Raw genomic sequence first — 25,151 nt, forward strand, 5'->3', positions numbered from 1 at the left:
ATCTATTTACTAAGAAGAGATGCTGTTTGATTTTGTACTCACACACTGTCTTACAATAGAGCTTTTTATTCAGAACTAGGGGATGTATCAAATTGTTAATAATATGAAATTAAGAATATTCACCCTAAGGCCTAAATACTGGACAAAACACAACCTGAAAAAGTATCTCTACAGATGACTAGACTGAGACTTGAAAATTTTTAAAGAGAAGGAGTATTTTGCTTAGGTTTTCATGAAGTTTTTTTAAAGCACCATATGAAAGTAATCTGTACAAGCAATTTCAGATGCAGCTTCTGAAGCAATCCAGCTGACATAAGCAAAAAAAGCACAGATTTTATTCTATGGACACTGAAGTAGTGAAGAGAAGTGCCAGCTTTAAGTACATTCAGAGCACTCTTGTGATTATTTTCATCCAGGCTTTGAAAGCCAGGCTGCTCAAACTGTGGGGTTTCACTGGTAAGTGACAGTGAATTCCAAGGAGAAAATTCTTTTCAGAACTAGAGCTGGTGGTTTCAGAATAAAAGCTGCCTTCACAGTAAAAAAATTTAATTTTTATACTGAAGAATGTATTCTCAAAGAAGATGCTACAGGCACCAAATTCTTATGGGAATCACCGGACTATTGTCCTGGGTTGCAGTGTAGGATGTCTCCAAAGTATGGATTCTATGGCCATCCTCATGAGCTGTTGAAACCAGGTGGGGCAGGATTTCCCTTGCCCCTTCCCCCCAGACTATCTTCTGTTAATGGGCCAATCAGCGACTTGCTGCATTACTTGTAGGTAACTGTCTCCAGGAGATACCTCTGTTTAATGGACAATCAAGGACCCAGTGCATGACTCATAGGAGGAGGAGCCAAGCATTCCCACCTGCATATACTCAGGGATTTGGGGCAGCAGAGGGAGCCCTTACCCACTGAGCTCCCAGAGGACCAGATCTACCAAACCTTTCTACATGACCACTGCTTCAAGACCACCTCATCTGGACTGCTTTTACCACCCTGCTCAGGTTGTATTCTGACACTCAGTGGTCTTTTGTATTATTGCATTTATTTTATTTTACTTTTTTTTCCCATCTATTTAAATTGTATTTCTGGCTTGGAGTCTCTCATTGGCTTTGTTGTCAAACCACTACAATTATCCACCACCTCACTGTGCCAAAAGGGTGCTTTCTGAACTCAGAAACTGCAGGGCAGGAGGCAGCACAGAGCATTACTTCAGACCCTGGTGCCTGATAAACTCACCCATCATCTGTTTCCTCAGCAGCCATGAGCTGTGAGACATTTTGGTCAGAGAAATGAGAGTCTGGCCATTGTGGACAACAACTTGGTTATAATTTTGCTTTATTTGCTTGCTCCTTCTGTATTTTTTTAAAAGTTGAACAGTCACTGCCAGCTGACTGGCCCTGAAACTAATTGAAGTCATGAAAGCTGGCATCAAATTCTACCATGAAAAGAGCTTCAAGCTGGATGATGCTTATGCTGTTAACTATACTGGTGACTGTAGCTCAAAAAACCCCAGATGCTCACAGGAATCTCACCACCATCAGCTGAAGGCCTTGAAAAATTTCTTACTTAGGACAGTGGTACCACTGTCAAAAACTGGCAGTGTAATCACATAGTAGTGAAAGGCTTATGGAAATAGATTTTTTTTCACCAAAAATGAATAAAAAATACACCATGTTTGTTTGTTTGTCTGTTAGGGGGTTTTTTTTGTTTGTTTTTTAATTTTTTTTTTTCAAATTTGGCAATAGACTCAGTTTCCCTTTATCTGCTTTCCTCATTGAATCTCATTTCGTTTCCTGCTTTATTGACTTTCCTTCCTTCTTGGTCTAATGAGAGCATATTATTTTTCTAAACAGGCTCATGTATTTATCTGTGTCTCAATTGGAGTATGCTGTAAAGGAAGAGGACTGGAAATCACTTGTCTCCTCACCAACTAGCCTTTTATGTCAATTTGTAAGTTCTTTTAACTCCTGATGTGTTTTTCTCCATGTTTCCCGGTGCCGTTCACATTTTTATTCAAGTTTTCCTTACTTACAAAATCATTTAAGATAAAACCATTTGAAATTTTGTATTACTAAGACACAAGCATGAGTGGCACGGAAGGTCACTTGGGCTAAAGCATAGTGCTAAGTGTGTACAGCCCTTTCCTTTTGGGGAAGGCAGTGAGATGGGGGTGTGTGGAGTATCTCCCATGAATCGAGTGCATGGACCTGACAGTGTGCCTGTGTCTTAGGGAGCCTCACACTAATCAGAGAGAACTCTGCCCCCACATTTAGTAGTCAAGCCAAATCCTCTTAAGAGTCTTACCCTGTTCCTCTTGTCTGTCTTCCCTGAAGGCAGTAGGCATTTGAGTTGATCACTTTAAGAAATGCAGAAACACCCTCAAAACACAAGTTCCCAAAGGATATCCCAGGGCTTGACTAACTTTTTGAACTTTTATTATCAAAATTGTTATTTTAAACATCTGTGATCTGCTTTTTGCAGTGCTTAACAATAATTCATTTGGATACTGACTGTATTGAGGGTGTTACACTGAAGAAACTAAGGTGCTGAAATAGCAAATTTACAGAAGCTTCTTACCCATTTGGGCTAACAACTCAGAAAATGGGTCACATGTGAAAAACAAGTCATGAACATCCTTCCTTATACATAACGACGACAGGATCTTCTAATCTGCAGCTGTGTCAGTAATGTCAAAGGATAGAGTATCAGTATATGAAAACTGTAGCAAAGTATTTTTTATGTATTTATTCTTCTTGAGATATTCAAAATTCTCATACCTGGAGAAAATTGCCACTTTCATGAGATGCAAAATGTTCTTTTATATTTGCTTATGTGTCCATTTGAGGAAGAAGCAAAGAATGCTCTGCAATACTTTTTTTGAGTTAAATTTTAACACTTGTTTTGAAAAGAGATGATGTCTGCACACTGAGCAGTGATTCCTTGCATACCCTTTATATTTTAATGAAATGAATGAACACTGGACTTCCCATGCATTAAAATGACATGGGAAGTCCTTTAGTGCATGCAAACACTTAAAATTACCTCAACTTTTATCTCATAGTCTTCCGCAATACTGCACCTCTCTTTTCAGCATTTATGTTTCAAATGTCAAGGTAGAGGTTTTTCAGTGCTAAGCTTTCCAGATTTCTCTTGGTTTGCTTTCTTTTATTGGAGGCACAGACACAAAATCCTTGAAAAACCAGGAGCTGTCCAATTTTCAGCATCCTCCCTGAGTGGCAACAGCACTGAAGCAGCAATTGACAAATCCCTTGACATGTAAGATCTAGTTATTTCAGTCAAAGACACATAGCACTCAGGCACAGCTCCAATCAGTCTGTTCTTGGTTTACTGGTTTTCATTTGTTTCTGGAGGACCTTGTTGATTTTTAGGCTTTTGTTTCTAAAGCATATTTTTGTATATTTTGGATACTATTACATTGATTAGAAAGAACAGACTAAATACTAAGATACACCCCTTCCAGCTTGAAAAGTCAGCAAACAAATCCACAGTTTCAGTGACCTTGTTCACATGATTTGTTTTGCTCCTCTCTCTTCTTTACAGATGGGATTGGAGTGTGTTGTGGTTTTGAAAACAAACCAAGTGAGAGGCTCTAAGTCAGAAATAAAATTTAATGAAAAGAAAAGGAAAATAAAATACAATACAATAAAACAAAATAAATACAAAAAGAAAAACCACTGACAGAGTCAGAATACAACCTGATCAGGGTGATGGAAACAGTCGAGACAAGGTGGTCTTCCTTGAAATGAATGAAATGTAAGAAATTCCCATTTTTGACACAGTCTGCCATTTGTTAAAAAAGTTATGCTGTTTAAAATGTTATGCCAGTTGTAACCTAAGAAAGTTATGCTGTTTGTACCAAAATTTGTACCCTCAAAACCTTATTCCAAGTTGTATACCCCCTCTAAAACCCCGGGTTCCCTTCCCCTTCCGTCGGGCTAGGCTGTCCCCATTCCCCGCCGGCTCCTCGAACTGCCGGCCCCGCCTAATAGGAAAATCCAAAGACTTCCATGGTGCACCGCTCCAAACCGAAGTGCAGTTGCCGGCAAGCGGACCCAAAAGCCGGGACCCAGCACAAAATCCAGATAAAAGGGAGACACTACAACACCAAGAAGACCCTCAGCTACCTAGAGACCGAATTCTGCTTCTGCCGCCTCGCCATAACCACAAAGAGACTGGGAAGAAGTGACGCCCCTAGACCACACGAGCCCAGTGGAGTTCCGGGGGATTCGCGTGAGGCCAGAACTCCCGACTCTGCTGCGGCGAGAGCAGCAGATTCGCCTGACACCTGATCCTCAGCGGCGACAGGAGCGAGAACGGCGACAGGAGCAGCGGCGGCGCAGGCGACCCCTCAAGCTCCCCCTTGAAAGAGCTGACTAATAAAGGCTTTTCAAAGGAGCAAGTCTCCTGGCCCGTTTATAACAATTTGGGGGCTCGCCAGGATCTAAGCCACGCCCAGAAGAGGACCAGGACGGGAAGACGCAGCCCGATCCCGGACCTCCTGGACAGCTGGACATCCTGGACCAGAGGACGACGCTCACTAGCCTTGTGGGACGCCACTGAGGAGCATCAGTAAGAACAACCGGTGGCGGGACTGGAGACGAGCGAATGTGGAGTGAATGAGGGGGGGCCCGGCAGCTCGGACCCCCCAAAGCAGGAAGTGAGTGAACTGAGAGAGACTGAGGCGTCTCCAGGGGCATAGGCGCCCCCCTCCGGACGTGCGGAGGAGAGAGTGAGTGGCACGTCAAAGAAGTGGGTGGCAGAAATGGCTTGGGCCAATTTCAAGCGTGCGAAAGGGCTCGAGCAGTGTAAAGCACGCACCACACTGACTGAGGTTATAGCCCGGAGTGTCACAGGAGACTAGCGCTGGCTGGGGTAGCGGCTGGAACCCTAAGGGCGGGTTGCCCAGGCTACTTTCAGGGCTTGTGAGTTGGTACTGGCTGGGGTAACTAGCGGGGTGTGGGGAGAGAAAGAGAGCACTGGCTGAGGCTACGGCCCAGAATGTCTGAGTACCGGCTGAGGTAGCAAAGATAGGCTGCTTTTGGGGTGCTTTAGAGACTGGCTGGGGTAGCTGTCGGGGTGCTGGGATAAAAGAGTCTGCATTGGTTGGGGGTACCCAGGGAAGAGGTACGCTGTCCGGGTGCAGAGGAGTAAGAGTTAGGGGAGTCCCAGAGTGCGAGGGACTTTTAGGTAGAGTGAGTGAGTACATTGCATGCTGTATATCCAAATCCTGGCAGTAGGTGGTGGCTGGAACCCTGGGCCCTGGTTGACCGGCCGCTTACGGGGATTTGCCTGACGTACAGGAGAGAAAAGGAGTGCTGGCCAAGGGGTAGTGGCTGAGGCCCTAAGGGCGGGTCACCAGGCTACCTGTGGGGCATTCCGAGCACTGGCAGGGGTAGTGCCCAAACCCTAAGAGAGGGTCCCTGGGGCTACTTACGAGTGTTCAAAGAGTGAGTGAGAGTTAAAATTTGAATTGCCCGCCTTCAAACTTGTGTGTGTGTAGGGGCACCTTAAAGAAGTTTAGTTAAAACAAGGTCAGATAATTTTGCTTTGTGTTGCCCTGAAGTAAAGTTTCTGTCAGAGTAAGAGCACCGTAGATTTTATTTGAGACCCAGTGAAAATGGGGGCGTACATAAGTAGAGTGGAGCCAGTTGAGGAGAAAAGAGAGAAAAAGATAAGAAATATTCCACCAGACAGTCCACTAGGACAAATGTTAGAACTATGGGAGGTTGATGAGGCCACTAAAAGCTTAGACAGAATCAAGATGATCCATTATTGCATAGAAGCTTGGCCTAACCTAAATTTACCTGCAAAATGGCCATGGTGTGGAACTAGAGACCCCTGGATGTGTTCACAATTAACTCAATACTTGAAATCTCGAGGAGATTCAAGTATTGAACAGATACTCTATGCTATTTGTTGGCAAAAACAAGTAATCAAAAATAAAACAACAAAAATATGTAAGTTACAGCAAGGGAAACAAAGGAATGAAAAGCAGAAGAACCAAAAAGAAGCTAGCCATAATTGGGACCCCTTAGAACATTTGCCTCCTCCTACAGTTTATCCCGAAGTAATCCTCCAACCTCACCTAAAAATCATACCTTCCCAAACTGTAATCCCTGTTCCTTCCCCAGCTTACCCCCCTCCAATTTATAACCTCTCTTACCCTCTGCCATTCCCTAACACTGGTCTAACCTCCTCTCCTTCACCATCCACAATCCCTGCACCCCCTCACAGCTGGGAGCTAGGTCTGGCACCTAACAATGCATCTTGTCAGGCAATAAAAAACCCAGAAAGACCTTACAGTAACACCAGGTCAAAAACCAAACTCTTTCCCCTAAGGGAGGTCCCACTGGGTGGGGCAGTTGGAGGAATAGGATTTGTCAATACACCTTTAACAGCGTCAGAAGTCAGAAGTTTTAAGAAAGAGCTGGGGAATCTAGTTGAAAACCCAGTGAGAATTGCCAACCAGATTGACCACTTTTTGGGCCCAAATATTTATACATGGGGAGAACTAAACTCCATCTTAAATATACTATTCAATCCAGACGAGGTTCGGCTGGTTAGGGCAGCAGGAATGCGCATCTGGGAAAGAGAAAACCGAATGGGCCCCCCCGGTGACCAGAAGTTGCCAATAGCTGACCCAGGGTGGGACCCAAACAGAGGAGAAGAGAGGAGAAATATGGAAGATTATAGAAACCTAATGATAAGAGGTATTAAAGAATCAGTTCCCCGGAGTAGCAACACCAAATTAGCTTTTGACAGGACCCAAAAGAAAGATGAAACCCCAGCAGCCTGGCTGAGCAGGCTCAGACGGAATTTCCAGCAATATTTAAATTTGGATCCAGATAGATCAGAGAGACAGATATTATTAAAATTACAGTTTGTCACAAAATCCTGGCCAGATATCAGAAGAAAACTTGAAAAGATGAAAGACTGGCAAGACCGAGAAATAAATGAATTATTAAGGGAAGCCCTAAGAGTATACCTTAGGAGAGAAGAAGAAAAAACAAAGGAAAAAACCAGGATTATGGTAGCCGTGGCCAGGGAAAGTGTAAAGGATCTCAGAAAGGATACTAAGGGTGAAGGAAACACAAAATCATTACCAGGAAAGGTAAGAGGAAGGAACCCACCACCTTGGGGTACACTTCAGAGACCAGGAGAGACCTGAGCCTGTTATTATTGTAGAGAAATAGGACACTTTAAGAAACATTGCAAAAAAATGTCATTTGATGAGACTGTCATGAGGGAACAAGAGGCATTAGAAAAATTATTGAGGAAGGAGGTCAAAGAGGATTGGGGGTGTCATGGGCTCTATGTGTTAGGGGACCCCATAAAACATCAAGAAGGGCCCATAGTAAATTTTGAAGTAGGTCCCCAACATGAAGATTTTGAGGTTTTAGTGAATACTGGTGCAGATAAATCATGTATTAACCGACTTCCAGTTGGAATTGTGATTAGAAGAAAGACTTGTGAAGTCCTAAGAGCAGAAGGGGAGCCTTTCAAGGCTTCAGTTATAAAAAATGTAGAAATTAAAGAAAATTCCAAAAGATGTGTCACTAATTCAATATATCTACCCAAAGTAAACAGTAACCTGCTGGGAAAGGACCTGCAAGTTCAGTTAAGAGTAAGGATTCTTCCTAGAGAAGGAAGACTGGTGCTACAAATCATAAGGCTGACTGTTAGAGACTTAGGGGAAGTCAGGCCAGAGGTCTGGGCTGAGGAGAGAAAATATGGATATTTAGATATCCCACCTATAGAAATAAAAATACAAGAAAAGACACCTCCTATAAGGGTCAGGCAATATCCTATTTCTCTAGAAGGGAAAAAAGGACTAACCACAATTATAACCCATCTACTCACAAAAGGAATATTAAAACCTTGTATGTCACCCCACAACACTCCTATTCTGACTATAAAAAAGGCAGTGCAAAACCTAAGAGAAGTGAACAAAAAGACAATTACCAGGCACCCGGTGGTACAAAACCCCTACCCGCTCCTGAGCAGGATTCCTGAAAAGCAGTCCTGGTTTACTGTAATAGATCTAAGGGATGCTTTTTGGGCCTGTCCTTTGGCAGAGGGGGGCCGAGATTGGTTTGCTTTTGAGTGGGAGTGCCCTAAAAGTAAGAGAGGGCAGCAATTGAGATGGACTCGTCTTCCTCGGGGGTCCACTGAAAGCCCAAACCTCTTCGGGCAAGCCCTAGAAGAGTTACTGAGACAGTTTATCCCTAAAAACGGTGTGCAAATCCTGCAGTATGTAGATGACCTCCTAATGTCAGGGAAAAAGCAGGATGAAGTGAAAGGAACCAGTATTAATCTACTGAATTTTCTAGGGAAAAAAGGCCTCAAAGTGTCAAAGAACAAACTGCAGTTTGTAGAATTGTGGGTCACCTGCTTCGGACACCTCATTGGGGAAGGGTATAAGAAATTAAGCCCTGAGAGAATCTCAGGTATGCTCTCAGTCCCAGCTCCAACCACAAAGAAAGATACAAGAAAATTATTAAGACTATTTGGTTATTGCAAGCTGTGGAAAAAAAAATATTCCCAAAGTATTAAATTTCTATATGAGAAATTAGTCCAACCTGAACCTGTGAAATGGACAGATAGAGATGAAGAACAGTTGAAAGACCTAAAGACAAAATTGTCTTCAGCCCCTGTCCGGAGTCTCCCAGACCTTAAGAAAAAGTTTAACCTATTCATTAACTCCGAAGGGAGAATAGCTTATGGGGTATTAACCCAAGAATGGGGAGGACACAAAAAGCCTGTCGCATATCTTTCCAAACTTCTAGATCCAGTTGCAAGAGGGTGGCCAGCCTGCCTCCAGGCTGTAGCAGCCACAGCTGTTCTTGTAGAGAAAGCACAAAAGCTGACACTGCAAGGAAAAATCATTGCACACACCCCCCATGATCTCAGGACAGTGTTGAGCCAAAAAGCTCAACAATAGCTGACTGACTCTAGAATTTTAAAATATGAAGTGATTTTAACCGGCACCAATGATTTAGAGCTAACTACATCAAAAAGTCTAAATCCTGCCCAGTCCCTCTCAGAGGAACCCACACCAAACTTAGAGCACAATTGTCTGGAAATCATAGATTTACAAACAAAAGCAAGAGAGGATCTTGAAAATATACCTCTACCATATGGGAGGGTGCTATTTATTGATGAATCATCTAGGCTGACTGAAGGAAAAAGGATATCAGGCTATACAATAGTCGAAGGTAGAAAAAGAAACAATTTAAAAGTTACAGAAAAAGAAAAACTACCCCCAAACTGGTCTGCCCAGTGTTGTGAAGTCTATGTTCTCAAAAGGAGATTAGATTTATTAGAACAAGACCGAGGTGCAATCTACACAAACTCGCGATATGTATTTAAAATAGTACACACATTTGGAAAGATCTGGGAAAAAAGAAGCTACCTAAATTCAAAAGGGAAAGATCTGATACATAAAGAATTAATTAAATTAATATTAGAATCTCTTACGAAGCCCCCAAAAAAAGCAATTGTACATGTCAAAGGATATGAAAAAAGAGACACATTTGAAGGAAGAGGCAACCAAGTAGCTGATCAAGCAACCAAACTAGCAGCTCAAAAGCTGGGAGAACCAATAAAAATTCTTACCTTAAATGATATACCAGCTGACAAAACTAATAAACCAATGTATAATAAAAATAAATTACAAAAAATAAAAAAGTTAGGTTTACACCAAAGGAAGCAAGGGGAATGGCTGACCCCAGATAGAAAGAAATTCCTAAATAAGGCAATAGCTCGAAAAATGCTGGCAAAAATACACAACTTAACTCACTGGGGCACCCAAGAGTTGTGTAATGATTTTCTGAAAGAACACCTATGTGTTGGAATCTATAATCTGACTAGAGCAGTTACTGAAAGATGCCTAATTTGTCAAAAAGTAAATCAAAAAGTAATGAGAAAGCCCACACCAGGAAGAAGACAAATAGCATTAAGACCCTTTCAAAATATACAAACAAACTTCACAGAAATGCCTCCAGTAAAAGGACATAAGCATCTTTTGGTTATAGTTGATCACTTAACGCATTGGGTGGAAGCCTTCCCTACAAAAAGAGAAACAGCACAAGTAGTAATAAAGATACTACTAGAACACATCATCCCCCGATATAGACTGGTAAATAACATCATTTCAGACAGAGGCCCCCACTTTGTAGCACAAATCCTGCATGATGTTGTTAAAGCCTTAAAAATGAAATGGCAGTTACATACACCCTGGCATCCTCAAAGCTCAAGAAGAGTTGAGAGAATGAATAAAACCTTCAAAAATGTATTAACTAAATTAATAACAAAAACTAGAATGAATTGGCTAAAATGTCTGCCCCTAGCACTCTTGAAAATCTGAGTTCGACCAAGGTCAGACATAGGGGCTTCACCATACACAACTATCCCGAATAAAAAGACCATTGCCACTTCCCAGTGACTCTGATACCCCAGCAAAGACTCCCTCCAAATAGACCACCATTAGAAACCCAGACACACTTAAAATAACATTCAAAAGACAACCAAAGCCCAATTAGAAACAAACAAAAAAAACCAACAAAAAACCCGTTGTTCAAAATCTTTCAAGTTGTTATCAAAAGCTGTCATTTAAAAATGTTCTCTGTAAGTTGTTCTAAGTTATCATGAAGTGTTAAGCTGTTTTAAAAAAGTTGTGATAATATCATTACAGATCTCTCATAGGGCACACCACAGAAGGGCTAATCAAAAACTGAAAAAGAAGTGGGAATACACTGAAAGGAACTCCATAAGGCCAGCTAAATACCTTCCCCAACCCAAGAGGCAAGACCAGGTGAGATCAAAACAATGGTTCATACTGGACTCTTGGAAGAACTAAAACATAGTCCTATCGAGCAAACACATCGAAAGAGCATGCTCTAAGAGCTATTGTCCCACTTCCCCAACCCAAGAGGCAAGACCAGGTGAGATCGAGACAATGGTTCATACTGGACTCTTGGGAGAACTAATCATAGTCCTATTAATAAACATACACACACCATCCCATCTATGACGGGGAGAACCTGCAGTCCCTTATAAGAGTTCACACTCATGTAAATCCCACGTGTTTTGATATAAAGCAGTATTAGATTGCATGAAATGCTGCAACATTTAAGCAGCGCCTAACTGGAAAGTGCCCTATAAGAGAATAGTTTTACTTTAATTAAAACCTCAAACTAAAGAACTAAATAAAAGAATTGATGCGGGCAAAGGCTCGATCAAAGAAATAGAGGGGGGACTGAAATGTATGAAATGTAAGAAATTCCCATTTTTGACACAGTCTGTCATTTGTTAAAAAAGTTATGCTGTTTAAAATGTTATGCCAGTTGTAACCTAAGAAAGTTATGCTGTTTGTACCAAAATTTGTACCCTCAAAACCTTATTCCAAGTTGTATACCCCCTCTAAAACCCCGGGTTCCCTTCCCCTTCCATCAGGCTAGGCTGTCCCCATTCCCCGCCGGCTCCTCGAACTGCCGGCCCCGCCTAATAGGAAAATCCAAAGACTTCCGTGGTGCACCGCTCCAAACCGAAGTGCAGTTGCCAGCAAGCAGACCCAAAAGCCGGGACCCAGCACAAAATCCAGATAAAAGGGAGACACTACAACACCAAGAAGACCCTCAGCTACCTAGAGACCGAATTCTGCTTCTGCCGCCTCGCCATAACCACAAAGAGACTGGGAAGAAGTGACGCCCCTAGACCACACGAGCCCAGTGGAGTTCCGGGGGATTCGCGCGAGGCCGGAACTCCCGACTCTGCTGCGGCGAGAGCAGCAGATTCGCCTGACACCTGATCCTCAGTGGCGACAGGAGCGAGAACGGCGACAGGAGCAGCGGCGGCGCAGGCGACCCCTCAAGTTCCCCCTTGAAAGAGCTGACTAATAAAGGCTTTTCAAAGGAGCAAGTCTCCTGGCCCGTTTATAACAATTTGGGGGCTCGCCGGGATCTAAGCCACGCCCAGAAGAGGACCAGGACGGGAAGACGCAGCCCGATCCCGGACCTCCTGGACAGCTGGACATCCCGGACCAGAGGACGACGCTCGCTAGCCTCGTGGGACGCCACTGAGGAGCATCAGTAAGAACAACCGGTGGCGGGAGTGGAGACAAGCGAATGTGGAGTGAATGAGGGGGGGGCCCGGCAGCTCGGACCCCCCAAAGCAGCGGCGGCGCAGGCGACCCCTCAAGTTCCCCCTTGAAAAAGCTGACTAATAAAGGCTTTTCAAAGGAGCAATTCTCCTGGCCCGTTTATACCATTCCTGAAACAGAAATCTTGTAGAAAGGTCTGGTAGCTCCGGTCCTCTGGGAATCCAGTGGGTGAGGGCTGCTTCTACTGCCCCAAATCCCAGCTTATATCCAGGTGAGAATGCTTGGGTCTTCCCCATGGGCGGAGCATCTCACAATGGGATGATGAGTCATGGAAGAGGGCCTTGATGGCCCATTAAAGAGAGAGATAACTCCCAGAGGGAGTTATCTCTGAGTCATGCAGAAGGCATTGATGGGCCATTAACTGAAGATGGTGATAGAATACATCCTAAACTACAACCCAGGACAGAGTGGAGTAAGAGAGGCAGTGCAAACCTTCTTTTGCTGCACTGGGCTGCTCCGGGGCCAGATAGAGTGGGGGGCACAGGGTGGTGCCCCGGCAGCAGAGAGCAGAGGAAGAGCAGTGAGCTGCAGGTGGCCTCCCTGGCACAGAGCGCTGGTGTGTCCCCCCTCTCTGTCCTGCTGATGCTGGCACACACACTGGTGCATACAGCATAAAGGGGCGGGGGGCATGGGCTCTGGCAAAACTAGCTGTGCCCAGGGACAGGGATAGGGCAAAGGCAGCTAAGCTCACAGGCTCTTACTGCAGGTTGGTGACCATCAGTTCCTCCTGGAGGAGAACAAGTCACCTCTTTGTCCTTCTCCAGGCCCTCAAGGTCCTTCTGCCTGGCTGCAGTATGAACCTCCCACCCATGAGCCTCACCTGCCAGTGGCGTCCTCTCTGCTTGCTGTCTGAGGGGATACTGTGATGCCAAAAGAGCTTTGCTTTTTACTTCTTTCTCATCTAGTTGTAGTTTTGTAGACAATTCTTGTCAAAGTCTCTAGTTTCTTAGCTCACTGCAGTACTTTTCCTACCTTGTTAGACAAACACATTCCTGGAATCCTTTTTGAATCTTGATTCTTCAGAGAACCAAGGCCATTTCACTTTACCATGTATTTTGAAACAATGAATGGGGGGCTAGAAGCAAGGCAGAGGCTTCAGTAGGGCTCCAAACCAAGAGAAGAAATCACTTAATTAGCTGTACTTTTAACTGGGGATTATTGTCGATGATACTCATTTGCAAAACTCCTACAAATGCTGAAGCCCTGCATCAAGTGCGCATTTGGCCATAAGTGCACCTGGAAGAGCACATCTTCCAGGAGTCATGAATCAGTAACTACTTTTGATCTTCTCAGTCTTGTCTGGCTTTTGATTTTAGGAGCTAGAAAGCAACAACTCAGCCCATGCCCTGTGTCACTCAATGCCAACAGCACCTGCAGAGGACTGCACAGGGCAGGCAGGCCTGCACCTTGCTACAAGGCAACCTGTCCTCAAGGCCTCTCCAGGTCAGGGGAAAGCCACAGCACTTTTGGCCACAATCCATTCAGTGCTGCTCCTCTGCATGCCCCTAAGCCTGAGTCAAGGCTGTCCAAACGGCCCCTGTGTGCATTGGGATGTCCCATCTCTTCAGAGTGTAATGGGACACCTCCATCACATGGGCTTGTGCCCTGCCCTTGATTTCTACAGAGCCCATAGCCAACCTTCCTAGGCAGCACAGTGGCTGCTTTCACAGTGTTGCCCTGGGAGGAGGATGTTGCCTCTGGCTCTGGAGGCCAAGGTGAAAAATCAAGGGTGGCTTGTGATGGGCAGGTCACTTGGCCACACTCAAACCTGAAAAACAGGAGCCCTAGAAGCACCAATGGGTTAGAGTTGGGCTGTCCCAAAAGAAGGGAGATGCTTCTTGGATTGGGGCTTTCTTTCTTTTGCCTGCTTTCCCAATGGCAACTGGAGCTTTCCTTGGCAGGCCCTTGCAGTGCCCTCTCCCCAAACATGTGGCTCCACCTCCTGCCCAAACCCTTTTACAGTTTCTTGGCCTGCCTTTAATCAACCGGGGGGTCAGCTGGGCACATCTGCCTGTTTTCCTCCAGCCTCCATGAGCACTTCTTGCCAAAACTCCCCTGGATCCCTAAAGCGGGCATCTGCAAGTTGCTCCCAATTACACCAACCAACACCTTCCAAAGTTTCACTGATTGCACTTCGCTTCAGTGGAGCTGCCCAGAGAGAAGTGCACCAAAGCCCACTTGAGTTGAAAAAGGAAATGTATTACAACTTGTTGTATCCCTGCTTCTTCTATACAATTAACAAGTTCTGTTAGACGCTTACTGTGCATAGTTATGTCTCTGCTGACTCCATGGCGACTGAAAGAGATCACTACCAGTTCACAAGATCTCATCACTGACAGGTTACAAAACAGCAGCTGTACTGATACATGTATGGAGAGAGTGACAAACATCCCTGTCCCTCTCTAAATTCCCTCTTTAAACAGTTTGAAGGAAACTGTCCAGTGTGACATAGGTTTACCATAGAAATTCAAACACAGATAGAGCTGTGTTTCAGAGAAATAAACATAACAATCTGCATTGTATAAATACATTGATTTCTGTGTAAAAATGTCTATACACAACACAAACCCATACAGAACTATACAATTAGCAAAGTACCCATCTACACCTCGATCTTCCTGTAACTGAAGACATAGAACTGTGTAGAGCTCTACTGTTCCATACATACTGAGGTACTGAAGTAAAACTGGAGACAGATAGAGGCATAACTACATACAGACACAATGGTAACTCGGTACATAAAGGGGTAGGACAAGATACAGGCAGAACTTGGCCAGTCCACCTCCCTCCGCTCCCCCTTGGTGGTTCAGTCCTGTGCAGAGCAGCCCTTCTGGGATCGTCAAGCAGATGGAGATCTATAGGAAGCAAAGGGAGCACTGAATCGCTTGCAGTGCGCCCTCAGCCCTGCCATAGCCTCAGCACACTCACAAGCTCCCCAGTCCTTCCAAAGCCATCTAGCCCATCAGCCCTGCCAGTGCTGCCATCCCCCTGAGCGTCCCCAGTGCCCTGAGCCCTGCCAGCCCTCTCAGCCTGTGCCTCTTCCATGCCCACCCACGCTCCGCTGCCATCACCCTCAGCTCCCCCAGTGCCCTCAGCCCCCACCGCCTCACCATCCTGTCAGTGTCATAGGCACCAGCAGCACATCAGCAACAGCAGGGTTCCTTCACAGGCGCTGTCCCCTGTGGCAGCCTTGGTGCCGCGGCCTTACCGGCCCTTCAGCGGCTTCCCGGTGCCTTGAGCCCCGCAGCCCCTGAGGGAGATGGTGCCTGGTGCGGCTGGCACTTTCCGCCACTCCGGTCAGGTCCTGGCAGCCGAGACCTGGGGCTCCAAGTGCTGCTCAGCCCGGCCTGTCTGCTGGCCCGCACACCAGCACGGCCAGAAGGGACAGCAGTGGCACAGCTGGCAAGGCAAGAGGTCAAATCACTCAGCAGTTCCTGAGCAATTTAATACGAATTAACCTTAATGAGACAAATGGTCATGAGATTTTCATGACTTTTAAGGTCCATTTAAAGTCCAGCTACACTTAATCTATACATGTATCTAGATGAGTAGGAGTCAGAAATATTATTGTCCAGTACTGTCTTTCAGTAACCAGAGCATTTTCTTCCAAAAGCTTTGCCTTTTCTGCTCCTTCCTCCTGTTTCATTTGCATGAGTTTCTGATGTGTTTCGGCCACCTATCAACAGGGAGAAATTAACCACCCTGTCACTCTTTAAAGAATTGGAGGTCTGAAGCAAGTTTTCCAGCTACTGTCAACATTACCTTATGAGGCTGGACAATGCATTAATGTTTAAAGTAACAAGCTATATTTACCTGCTTCCAGCTTAGCAATAAGAAGTCCCAGGGCATTTTGTAGGACCTGTCCATCTTCCAAGGTACAGTACGTAAGTGAGGTGACCTGAAGAGTACAAATCCTGACTCTGGTTCTTGCATGAAATCAACAGTAAAAGTAGACCCAGACAGCCCTTGGATAAACCCTTAAGAAAAAAATGAATACAAAGAGAAGAACAGCAGCAGCTCATATTGAAATTTCAGTGTGGAAAAAGTCAATAGAGCTTAAAAAGAGAAAACAGGACTCTCTTTAACTGCATTTAACAGCTCCACAGCTTGGATTATTTTTGCAAGGCCATGCTGACAGGGACTTGGAGAGTGCAGAGGGGGGGTCAAAGCTAGGGGTGCCCTGAGGCAACTGTCCCCATCATCTGCATGGATGGCAGCATACAAAGCATAGGCAATCGAATTAAGGAATCCCACCTTCCCCTTCTTGTGATGAAAAACAGGTAGTTCTAATCAAAAGGAAGTTTCTTCTTAGGAGAGAGACAGTAAAGTACTCAAACTACCTCTTCTCTTGATTATATAGTTCCACAAGCTTCTTGCATACCTAACGTATGCTTGTCACCACTAGAAAAGAGGCAGAAAATCCCATGCAAAAATGCTAAGTTTTCCAGAAAATACAAAAATGGCTTTCAAATCCTAATCAATAATTATTAGTAGGTTCAAGTGCCAAACAAATACTACTGATTACCCTAAAAGTTTTGCTCATTGTTGCTGTAGCTGACTAAAAAGAAAACAATTACCTTAAGGGATTTAATTTTTCTTTCTGAAAGAATTCAAAATTAAGGAAACAAATTGAACACTCCAGTCAGTTACAGTGACAACTGAGTCAGATTTGTCTAGAACTGTACCTCTATGAATAGGGTGACATATATTCTATGATGATAAAGCAGAGGAAAACAAGCCTACTAATTAATGCAGATAGTGAACTAGCAGAGCTAAATGCTTAAAAGCACTGAGTTTAGTCAGAGAACAAAGAATAACACAGAATTTTCTTAACTACTAATTTCAAGTACAAGTATTCCAGTATTTGCCCTATCAAAATAGACATGATCAAGAAACTTTAAACAGCTACGGCATCCTGACACACCACTGTGACAAGGATTTTTTAAAAATATTGCCTAGTCTGTGTACCAGGGATTGCACCCACTGAATTAGAAATCCTGAGAGTGAATTTTGATATTCAATATCCTTTGCTTTACATAGAATTCCAAGAGGTTTAGATCTGCTAAATCTCCTTTGACATCTGGTTGGTTGGATGGTAAGACTTCTCACAGGAATTTGATCCTCATCTTACTATGAAAAACAACAACAAAAAAGTAGGATTTAGTGTTACAGTTACATGCTATGACAAAAATTCTGTCAACAGAACTTACTTCTATGAAGACAAGTGTTAATGTAGTAATCACTGAGCAGAATCTACGTTGATACCTCTGCACAGCCTTCTGAGTCCGCTTATTTTAAGTGAACAATTTTCCTTGCTTCCTGAGCTAATTACCAACAACTATGTAAAGCGTGTATATATTACATAATCCTGCCTGCACAACAGACAGTATACAAAGCATATTAAGTCATGCCATGAAATACCTAGATCCAAGCATCATATTGTTTTTATAGTAATAAAAAGGCAGAATCTAAATGCAAAGGGAGCAATTTCAGTATCAGGCACCTTAAATCAGGCACCTACAATTACACTTTAAAAAGGTATTTATATTGAAAATACTAAGAATCTTAGAAAAATACAGGTTGTGCTATCAGAGACTGACTTAATGTGCAATCTATGTGTCACAGATCTCCATAAGACACCACAAGTACATGGTAACTATAAACTGCAACAGGCTATCATGGATCAGCACATGGCTATTGTTTTTAAATACATTTAATATTTTAAATCAATTTAAATATACATTAACAGCAAAATTCAGCAACAATCCATGCTGAAAGCTGGACAAATAAGATAAAAACAAGGAAAAAAATGAACTAGATAATCTACTTAAAGCAGACAAGCATTGTCAACTGTTTTTTCAGCTACAAGAAGAGAAATTTCCAAAGATGGGTAAATTGCCTGTACCTGTTTCAATTCATGTTTTCCCTTCTAAGCTTCACTGCCATCTAAGTAAGCCTAAACAATAAATACAAACTTAAATGCACCGAAACTAAAGTCCACTGTGGTTTTACACTGGGCACAAAAGTAATACAGACCTCAGCTTCTCCAAAGCTACTACAGAACTAAGGCCCTCAAGAAAACATGATCCAAGTCTCAGGTCTGTTTTGTTTCTGTATTCAACTCCATATTTACACTCCTCAGGGAGAAAAAAAGTGGATCTGGACCATAACTGATAGTAACTGGTTCGGTGCATATAAGCCTACTTATATTCTCCTTTGGCCTGGTCAGGTTGCTCTAAATCAGCAGCTGCTCTAAACCAGGCCAGTGAATAACCAAGAATTGTAGATATTTTTTCTTGCTTCACGACTGCCTAAAAATACACAATTTTAAGTCAAAAAATGAGTGAAGTGCATCTTACAGATCTATGGCCTGAGTTTTGTCTCATTACAGTTTAGCCAACTATTCCATCAAGTAATAGTAGAGGTTATGTAATTAAAAAAAAAATAGAAAATTTAGCTTTTTCTGACAGGAAATGTTACATATCTGAACTGTTCTGTCAGTAACTATACCTCGTGCTCAGCAATCAAAGCTTCTGTGTGAAATCTAGATTAGAAAGGTATTTTAACACTAGCATTCCACACCTTATATTCTTATCACCACATATAAGCAAATGCAAAAGGAAAGGGAATAAAAGTTCACCTGTGTTCAACCAACATGAATGATCAATGAAGTTATGAAAATGAAACCTGAAAATAAATTTCAACCATTTTGTCAATAAAGTACTCCACATTCTACATTACTTTACAGCTGTAGGGGTAGGAGCAACAAACAAAATGTGCAAAAAATATTACTTTCCAAGTAATAAAATAATTACTTTGCAGTGGTTTGAGGCTTCCCATATATACTTTATTTCATATAGCATCTCCAGTTGTCTCTTTAACATTGTTCCCACCTCCTTATTTGACATGACAGATACTAAGTAAAAATGACATAACATCAGTTCATATAAAAAGATATACTGAACTCAAAATACTATTTATATCCTACTATAATTGCATAGAGAGTATTTTAAACACAGTGCAAAATCCCAAAATTTAAGATTAATTTAAATAAGAAGAGAGTGTTATGGGACAGGCACATCAGTTAGTACGACACCCTGCACGTAGCCTCTTCTTAAAGAGGAATTGCTAAGCAGTGAACTGTTTTCAAGAGGCATTTTGCACTGGACATATGCTCGACTGATTCCTGGAAACCAGGGTTTCTCTTGCCAGCATTTTCCATGGTCAGCCTGTCGCTGGCACTGTGTGGCCCACGGTGCTGCCTCTCCCTTCACACACACCTAAAGCAAACCCCACCTCCAAATACAGCCAGGGAGCCAAAAACTGTAAGCTTTTAAGGGCACACCAAAGAGGCATGCACGCTTTTCAACTGTCATAATAACCATGTACTGTTTTGGAATATATCAAAGTATTTTCTCTCAAATGAGTCTTAGAAACACCACGGTCAAAACTAAATGGGATGAGGCTGAGAAACTGCAGTGGTCGTGTGAGCACAGAAAGAGACAAAGACCTTTCAGCAGCGGAAAAGCAAAAGATAGAGTAACGGAAGGGCACAGTGATAAATCTGTAAGATAAATTAGCAGATTATCAGAAATGAAAGGAAAAATGAGGAAAGTGAATTTCAAATGTTCTCTCGGAGCTCGAAAAGTATTGGGAAAAGTCTCTCCAACTTACATTGATCAGCAGCTCCTGGAGAGAAATTTGCGTCCGAGGAAGAAACAGATACCTCGGCCATCACACCCCGCCGCGGCCCCCGTCCAACTGAGCTGCGCTGTCACCCACAGCGACAAGGGACATCGCATCAGCACCTCCCCGGGCACGGCGGGAGATGTAGTTCCCACAGCCTCGGGACACGCTAGGAGCTGTAGTCCGAGGACATGCTGCTTTTTATGGGCCACTTGTGACTCCTGATAAGTGCCCGGGGGGCGGCCGCAGCCTGCCGGGTGACGGGCACATCCCGCGGGGAGCGCGGAATCGCAGCGTCGGCTGCAAGGCTTCCGGGGCGTTTAGTGCCCTTGCGTTCCGAACCGAGCTCGGCTTTGTTCCCGGTGTGAAAAACAAAGTTCACTTTCTTAGAAGAATTTATAAGTTTAATTAAAAAAAAAAATTAAAAACAACCATTAGGAAATAGAAAAGCAAGAAGTTTTCCAGCTGGGGTGCCTTAATAGAAAAAAGCACACCTATTCCTTCAAGTTCCTTGCTTTTAAGGACTGACCTTTGACACATGCATTTTTCGAACATTCCTTCGAATTCAGGTGTTCCCTTGGGTTTTGGCCCACCCTTTTCCTATAACTTGTCCTATTTTACCAAGTTAACATTTTAAAGTTCTTGTTGGTGTCTGGTAGTCTTCTTCATGTTTTACTCTTCTGATACTAGGAGGTCAATTAATTCCTTTTTGCAGCTTTTGGTTCACCTTTATCTTGATCTATCAATTCAGGAATGCAGAAATACTCCCTCCCTTTATCTTCTGGTGAGGGTTTGCTTCAGTTTGGGTAACTGGTTTGATTGATTTTACAAAAAAAAGCTTTTACAACTCAAAAAGAAAACATGCATTTATCAGATTTCTAAGACTGTTAGAAAGAAAATACAGTGAAACTTTCTATATTAAACATATAGCGTTCATTTTAATACTTGTGAAAAGCCAACTTTCTAATAAGCCTTTATAACATCAGGAATGTGCTCCACGCTTCCATCAGGCACACAGCAGTGGTCAAGCACTGCTGCACAGATGGGTCCTACAGTCAGGTGTGGTAACAACAGCAGATCTAGGAACAGACCCGTTGTGTGGGGTGAATCCTCTTTGGAAAGCGGAAAGGAAAGCAAGATTGATAAATGCTGTTATTCTTGCCATGTCGTGTCCCAAGAGCTTTAGGGATGGGATTGTTACCAAATATCAGAAAATCGTATAGCAGTAGTTATGCTAAGGCTTCTTGGCTAGCATTAGGGCACTAGGCCTTGGGAAGGTAGCCTGGGAATGTGTTGGGTCTGTGGAAACAATAATCAAAGGAATTAGCAAAGCATGAAAAACATGCTTGAAGGGCAAATCGTTTTAAAGATAAAGTTTGAAATATTACTAGGAGGGGGTCTAGTGATGGGGAAAAGTAAACTTTGGTAATTAACCTATAGTTTTAAACAAGACAAGCATGCAGAATTTATTATTTTAGGAGTCTGTTTTCTGGTAGATGAATGTCTTTGCTTTGATCAAAGAATTTTTCTGTTTGTCACGTAGTATGATGAAGTAATCTTTGTAAAAAGGTATAAAAACCTGAGTCTTGATGAGGGTCTTTGGGAATCCTGATTTGGGACGCTGGTCCCCAGGACCCCGGGCCCCGAATAAAGCACGACATAAACTGACTCCTTGTTGGTTTGTGTTTTCACTTCGTTTCGGGCAACAGGATGGATAGTTCCTGCAATCACAGATGAAAAATTTGACTGAGTTAAGATGTTGGGCCTCGCACACTGATTCACTCAGGCTTTAATTTATTATAAAAAATACTACAATTCCAGAAAAGCCCAGCTAAAAGGATACAGGAACCAGTAGGTATATGCTATACTTTTATTAACTAGCTTTATTACAGTGAATTTATTATTCATAAATTTATATCAATAAATCCAAAATCTATCATGACATGTAGAGAAGGGTTTTTTTTCATTACAAAACACTTGGTATATCCTCTTGTGAATAGCTGAAAAAAGCAAATCTTTTACCATTTTCTTACCATTCTTTTCTCTGTTCACCCAGCATTCTGGACCTGCTTTACTCACAGGAAAGGGAAAGCTTTGGTTTCTCTGCCTCATCTGAGCCCTCCTTACTGAGGAATCCAACATAAGCTCCATGCTATTATGTCAAAGGCAGATTAACCATTTTGATTACAACACTAGTAGAAAACTAGTGTTTGGTACTGTTGTACCAAACTGGAAGTGTTTGGTACTGTTGAAACTACCAGTTTTTCCGGAAAAATAAAGTGCTTTAACTCTGGAAAAATAAAATGCAGACTGTTCAAAGGTCTGGGCTTTCATTTTAAAGTGTGTCTGCTTCAGTGGTGGGTGATGATTCCTCTAGGAGACTCTCACCTGTTTAGAAAAGTGTGAAAAATGTTTCCATCTCAGTGAAGAAGATTGAGCTGTGTTATAAACAACTTAGCCAACTTGATAATTAAAAAGAATATATTAAATAATCAAAGTATAAGTTTTGAAGAAGCCACAAAGCAAAACAGTGCTGAGCCCGGAGTTGGCACTGGGTGAATGATTCGGACTCTATCACTCCGAATTCCTCCATGGTTCACGAGTTCTGCCTTTGAAGGGTCCCGTTTTTATACATTTTCTCTGACTGAAAAGGGGTTTTCTTGCTCTTTTGTTGCTTTTTGCTCCTTTAGCATATTCATGTATTTTTCTTTTTCGCTGCGGTCTGTTGAAAACTTTTCCAGGAAGGTGTGGTAAATGTAATGGATAAATTCGTGCATATAATATTGTATCAAAAGTTTGGTCTATTAAAAAGCTACTCCAGGGCATCTCCGAGATTCCAAGGCCTATTGTGCAAGCTGTGAAACCACAACATTTGCAACAGAAATTAGGTGGCTGGACTGGAGATGGCCCATTCATCAAGGATGGGCCTCCACTTCACAGCTTCTCAACATCTGATATCAATCTTGGTGGGTGATCCAGCCGAGGATCAAATCAGCACCCCAAAGAAGAAATCCGGGAAGACTATCAAATCATCTTTTCATACTTACAGGAACCCCTTTCAAAACCTTGCTTGGAAATAAAGGAAGAAAATGAAAAAATTAAAAAATTAAAAAATTAAAAAATTAAAAAATTAAAAACATCACTATTTAGACTTTCAATGGACTTAGCCTCAGAATAAATAAACTGTATAAAAACCATACACCGAGACCCAGTGTGTGTGGTCGAAGTTGGATGGTACCATAGTTACTGTCACTCTGCCCACCCAGCATTTGATTGATGTTGTCTGATTTTATTATGGCTTTTTAATTGGATTTTGGGAAATTGCTAAATAAATTGTTATTTTGAATTGGCTTCTAATCATTTATAACAAAGGGATGAATACTTGATTCTCTTTACAGGAATTCAATTTGGGAATACACATATTTGGTGACGCATATTACGGTAGATGCTTATCACGAGTATCACGGAGGTGTTGTCAGACCCATCTCCAGAGGCAGCCTATCTTGCTTCGTGACTCCCTTCTTTCTGGTGCAAATCACTTTCTTCCTCTGTTACTGGATTTGGTTTCATAATCGCTGAAATCTTTAATTCTCTAGCACGAATTATTTTACAACATATATACCAGCTGAATAGCTGAAAAAAAGCTATTGACCAAAGCAGTGGTCAAAAGCAGTGACCTGTGGCTTGAACAGCCTGCTTACTGCTGCTGTGTCACATCCGGCTCAGTGCTTCTCACATTGCTTGCTGGTGGGATGTGCTGGTTGGCAATTCAGCTCCTGAAGTGATTTTTGAGCTTAAGTCATGACAGTCATGACAGGCTCTGCTTGCAATGCAGCTTGAATTCCTGGATGACATATGCTTGCTAATGTTGCTCAGAATTAGGATTGCCTCAGGTCCCTCAAAACCAGCAAGTCCTACATAGTTGTTGTAGAGAAATAGCTGCAGAGTGTTTCATATTCTCAGCCTGTTCATGCACCTTCTTTCACTGAATAGACGTATTGCCTGCCAAGTAACCAAAGTGTCTACAGTTGTTCAAACAAATCTGTGTTGGAGAAATTTGTGAGTATGCAGATAGGATGATGTGTCAGTTGTGTATTATCTCACAAGAAATTTCAGCTCCAAGTCCTTTTTCCAAGTTCCACCTGCAGATTACAGCTTTATTTCCAGTTTGTCCTGAGTGTTTGTTCCAATTCCCAGTTATAGTAGTGTACCAAATTAGGCAATCAGTCTTTAGACAAGCTTGGCTACGAGCTGATTCCAGCTGCTGGGATGTCATGGTTAGCTCTACTGGTGCCAAATGAAATTATTTCTTCTGAAATGCCATATTATCCAAGAATGTTTGCTGCCAAAAAAACAAATGGAGGGAAGTTTTTCTTCTGAGTGCATTCCCTGGTAAGAGCTCTGAAGGGTAAAGTAAATTGCAGTAACTATGAACTGATGAGTGATGAAAGGGTGGCTAGTGAGGTAACGAAGTGCTTGTGCTCTAAGGTTAAAATATCTGAAACAATATCTGAGGTGTATTATGAATATCTTGTGAACCTCGAATGTGAAGTAGTAAGACTCAACAGAAACCTTTCTTTTCTGTTAACCTCTTCTGTGTAGCTGTAGCTTTTCAGTGTTTTCAGAGTACAGAAAACTCTTGTTATATGGAAAACAAACAAATAATACTTAGCAAGAAATAAATTCCAAAGTAGATGTTTTTTTTTCTTTCTCATGTTGTGTCTCAAGGTGCCACTATCTACTATACAAATGTAAATGGCCAACAACTGCTTCCACTGCATAAAGCCATCAGCATTCTCTGCTGCTGAAGAACGGAATATTAGGTTTGAAAATAAATTATGTTTACTTAAGAAAAAAAAAACAAACTTATGGAATTTATGCAACTCATGGCCTTCTATTACAGGACTGTAAAATCTATGTTTACAATAAAACCAGAAATACTTGGAAACAAGGATATACAAATGAAGGCTGAGAAATATAAATGTCATTGTAATAGGGTTGTGGTTCTTTTCTTCAAGGCATGGTGAGAAATTTTTGGAGATAAGGAGATGTTCTGGGTTGACGCTGTCCCCTAACCCATATCTTGGACTACATTGTTATGTCTACCAGCTGCCCCCCTCCCTCTTTGGCAGGGCCTGCCGCTTTTGCTGCTTGCTCTCTGGCTCAGCTGCTTGCTTGGCCTGCTGCTGCTGCTTCTCTCTCTCTCTCTCTGCCGCCTGCTCCTGCCTGCTGGTTTTCGCCGCTTCTGTTTGTTTTATCTTTCCTTCCTTTTCTTTTCCCT

The 25,151-nt window shown here is 42.6% G+C and overlaps 3 long non-coding RNA genes across 8 annotated transcripts in view; all 3 read right to left on the bottom strand.

Annotated features, from left to right (window-relative positions):
* LOC136374088 (uncharacterized) overlaps positions 1 to 25,151 on the bottom strand; it is a 212,896-nt gene that overhangs the window by 3,701 nt on the left and 184,044 nt on the right. The window contains exon 1 of one of the 3 annotated variants that reach the window (XR_010745822.1): positions 2,308 to 3,572. The exons of 1 other annotated variant lie outside the window; for it this stretch is intronic. This is a non-coding gene — a long non-coding RNA (uncharacterized lncRNA). Of the gene's footprint in view, positions 1 to 1,239; positions 1,280 to 2,307; positions 3,573 to 25,151 lie in introns of those variants that run through there. One more of the 3 variants, XR_010745821.1, reaches the window with a different exon arrangement.
* On the bottom strand, positions 15,609 to 21,032 carry LOC136374087 (uncharacterized). 4 transcript variants are annotated; one of them, XR_010745817.1, is made up of 3 exons: positions 19,859 to 21,032; positions 15,998 to 17,314; positions 15,609 to 15,860 (listed from the first exon to the last, which is right to left on the bottom strand). It is a non-coding gene; the product is annotated as an uncharacterized lncRNA (long non-coding RNA). The 4 variants fall into 4 exon arrangements; XR_010745819.1 differs by having other exon boundaries at positions 15,998 to 16,585; positions 19,859 to 21,004; XR_010745818.1 differs by lacking the exon at positions 19,859 to 21,032 and having other exon boundaries at positions 15,998 to 16,585; positions 17,221 to 17,495.
* Positions 22,334 to 24,631, bottom strand: LOC136374094 (uncharacterized). The gene is made up of 2 exons (XR_010745827.1): positions 23,572 to 24,631; positions 22,334 to 22,935 (listed from the first exon to the last, which is right to left on the bottom strand). It is a non-coding gene; the product is annotated as an uncharacterized lncRNA (long non-coding RNA).

Source organism: Sylvia atricapilla, chromosome Z (assembly GCF_009819655.1).
Source record: "Sylvia atricapilla isolate bSylAtr1 chromosome Z, bSylAtr1.pri, whole genome shotgun sequence".
NCBI classification, from domain to species: Eukaryota; Metazoa; Chordata; class Aves; order Passeriformes; family Sylviidae; genus Sylvia; species Sylvia atricapilla.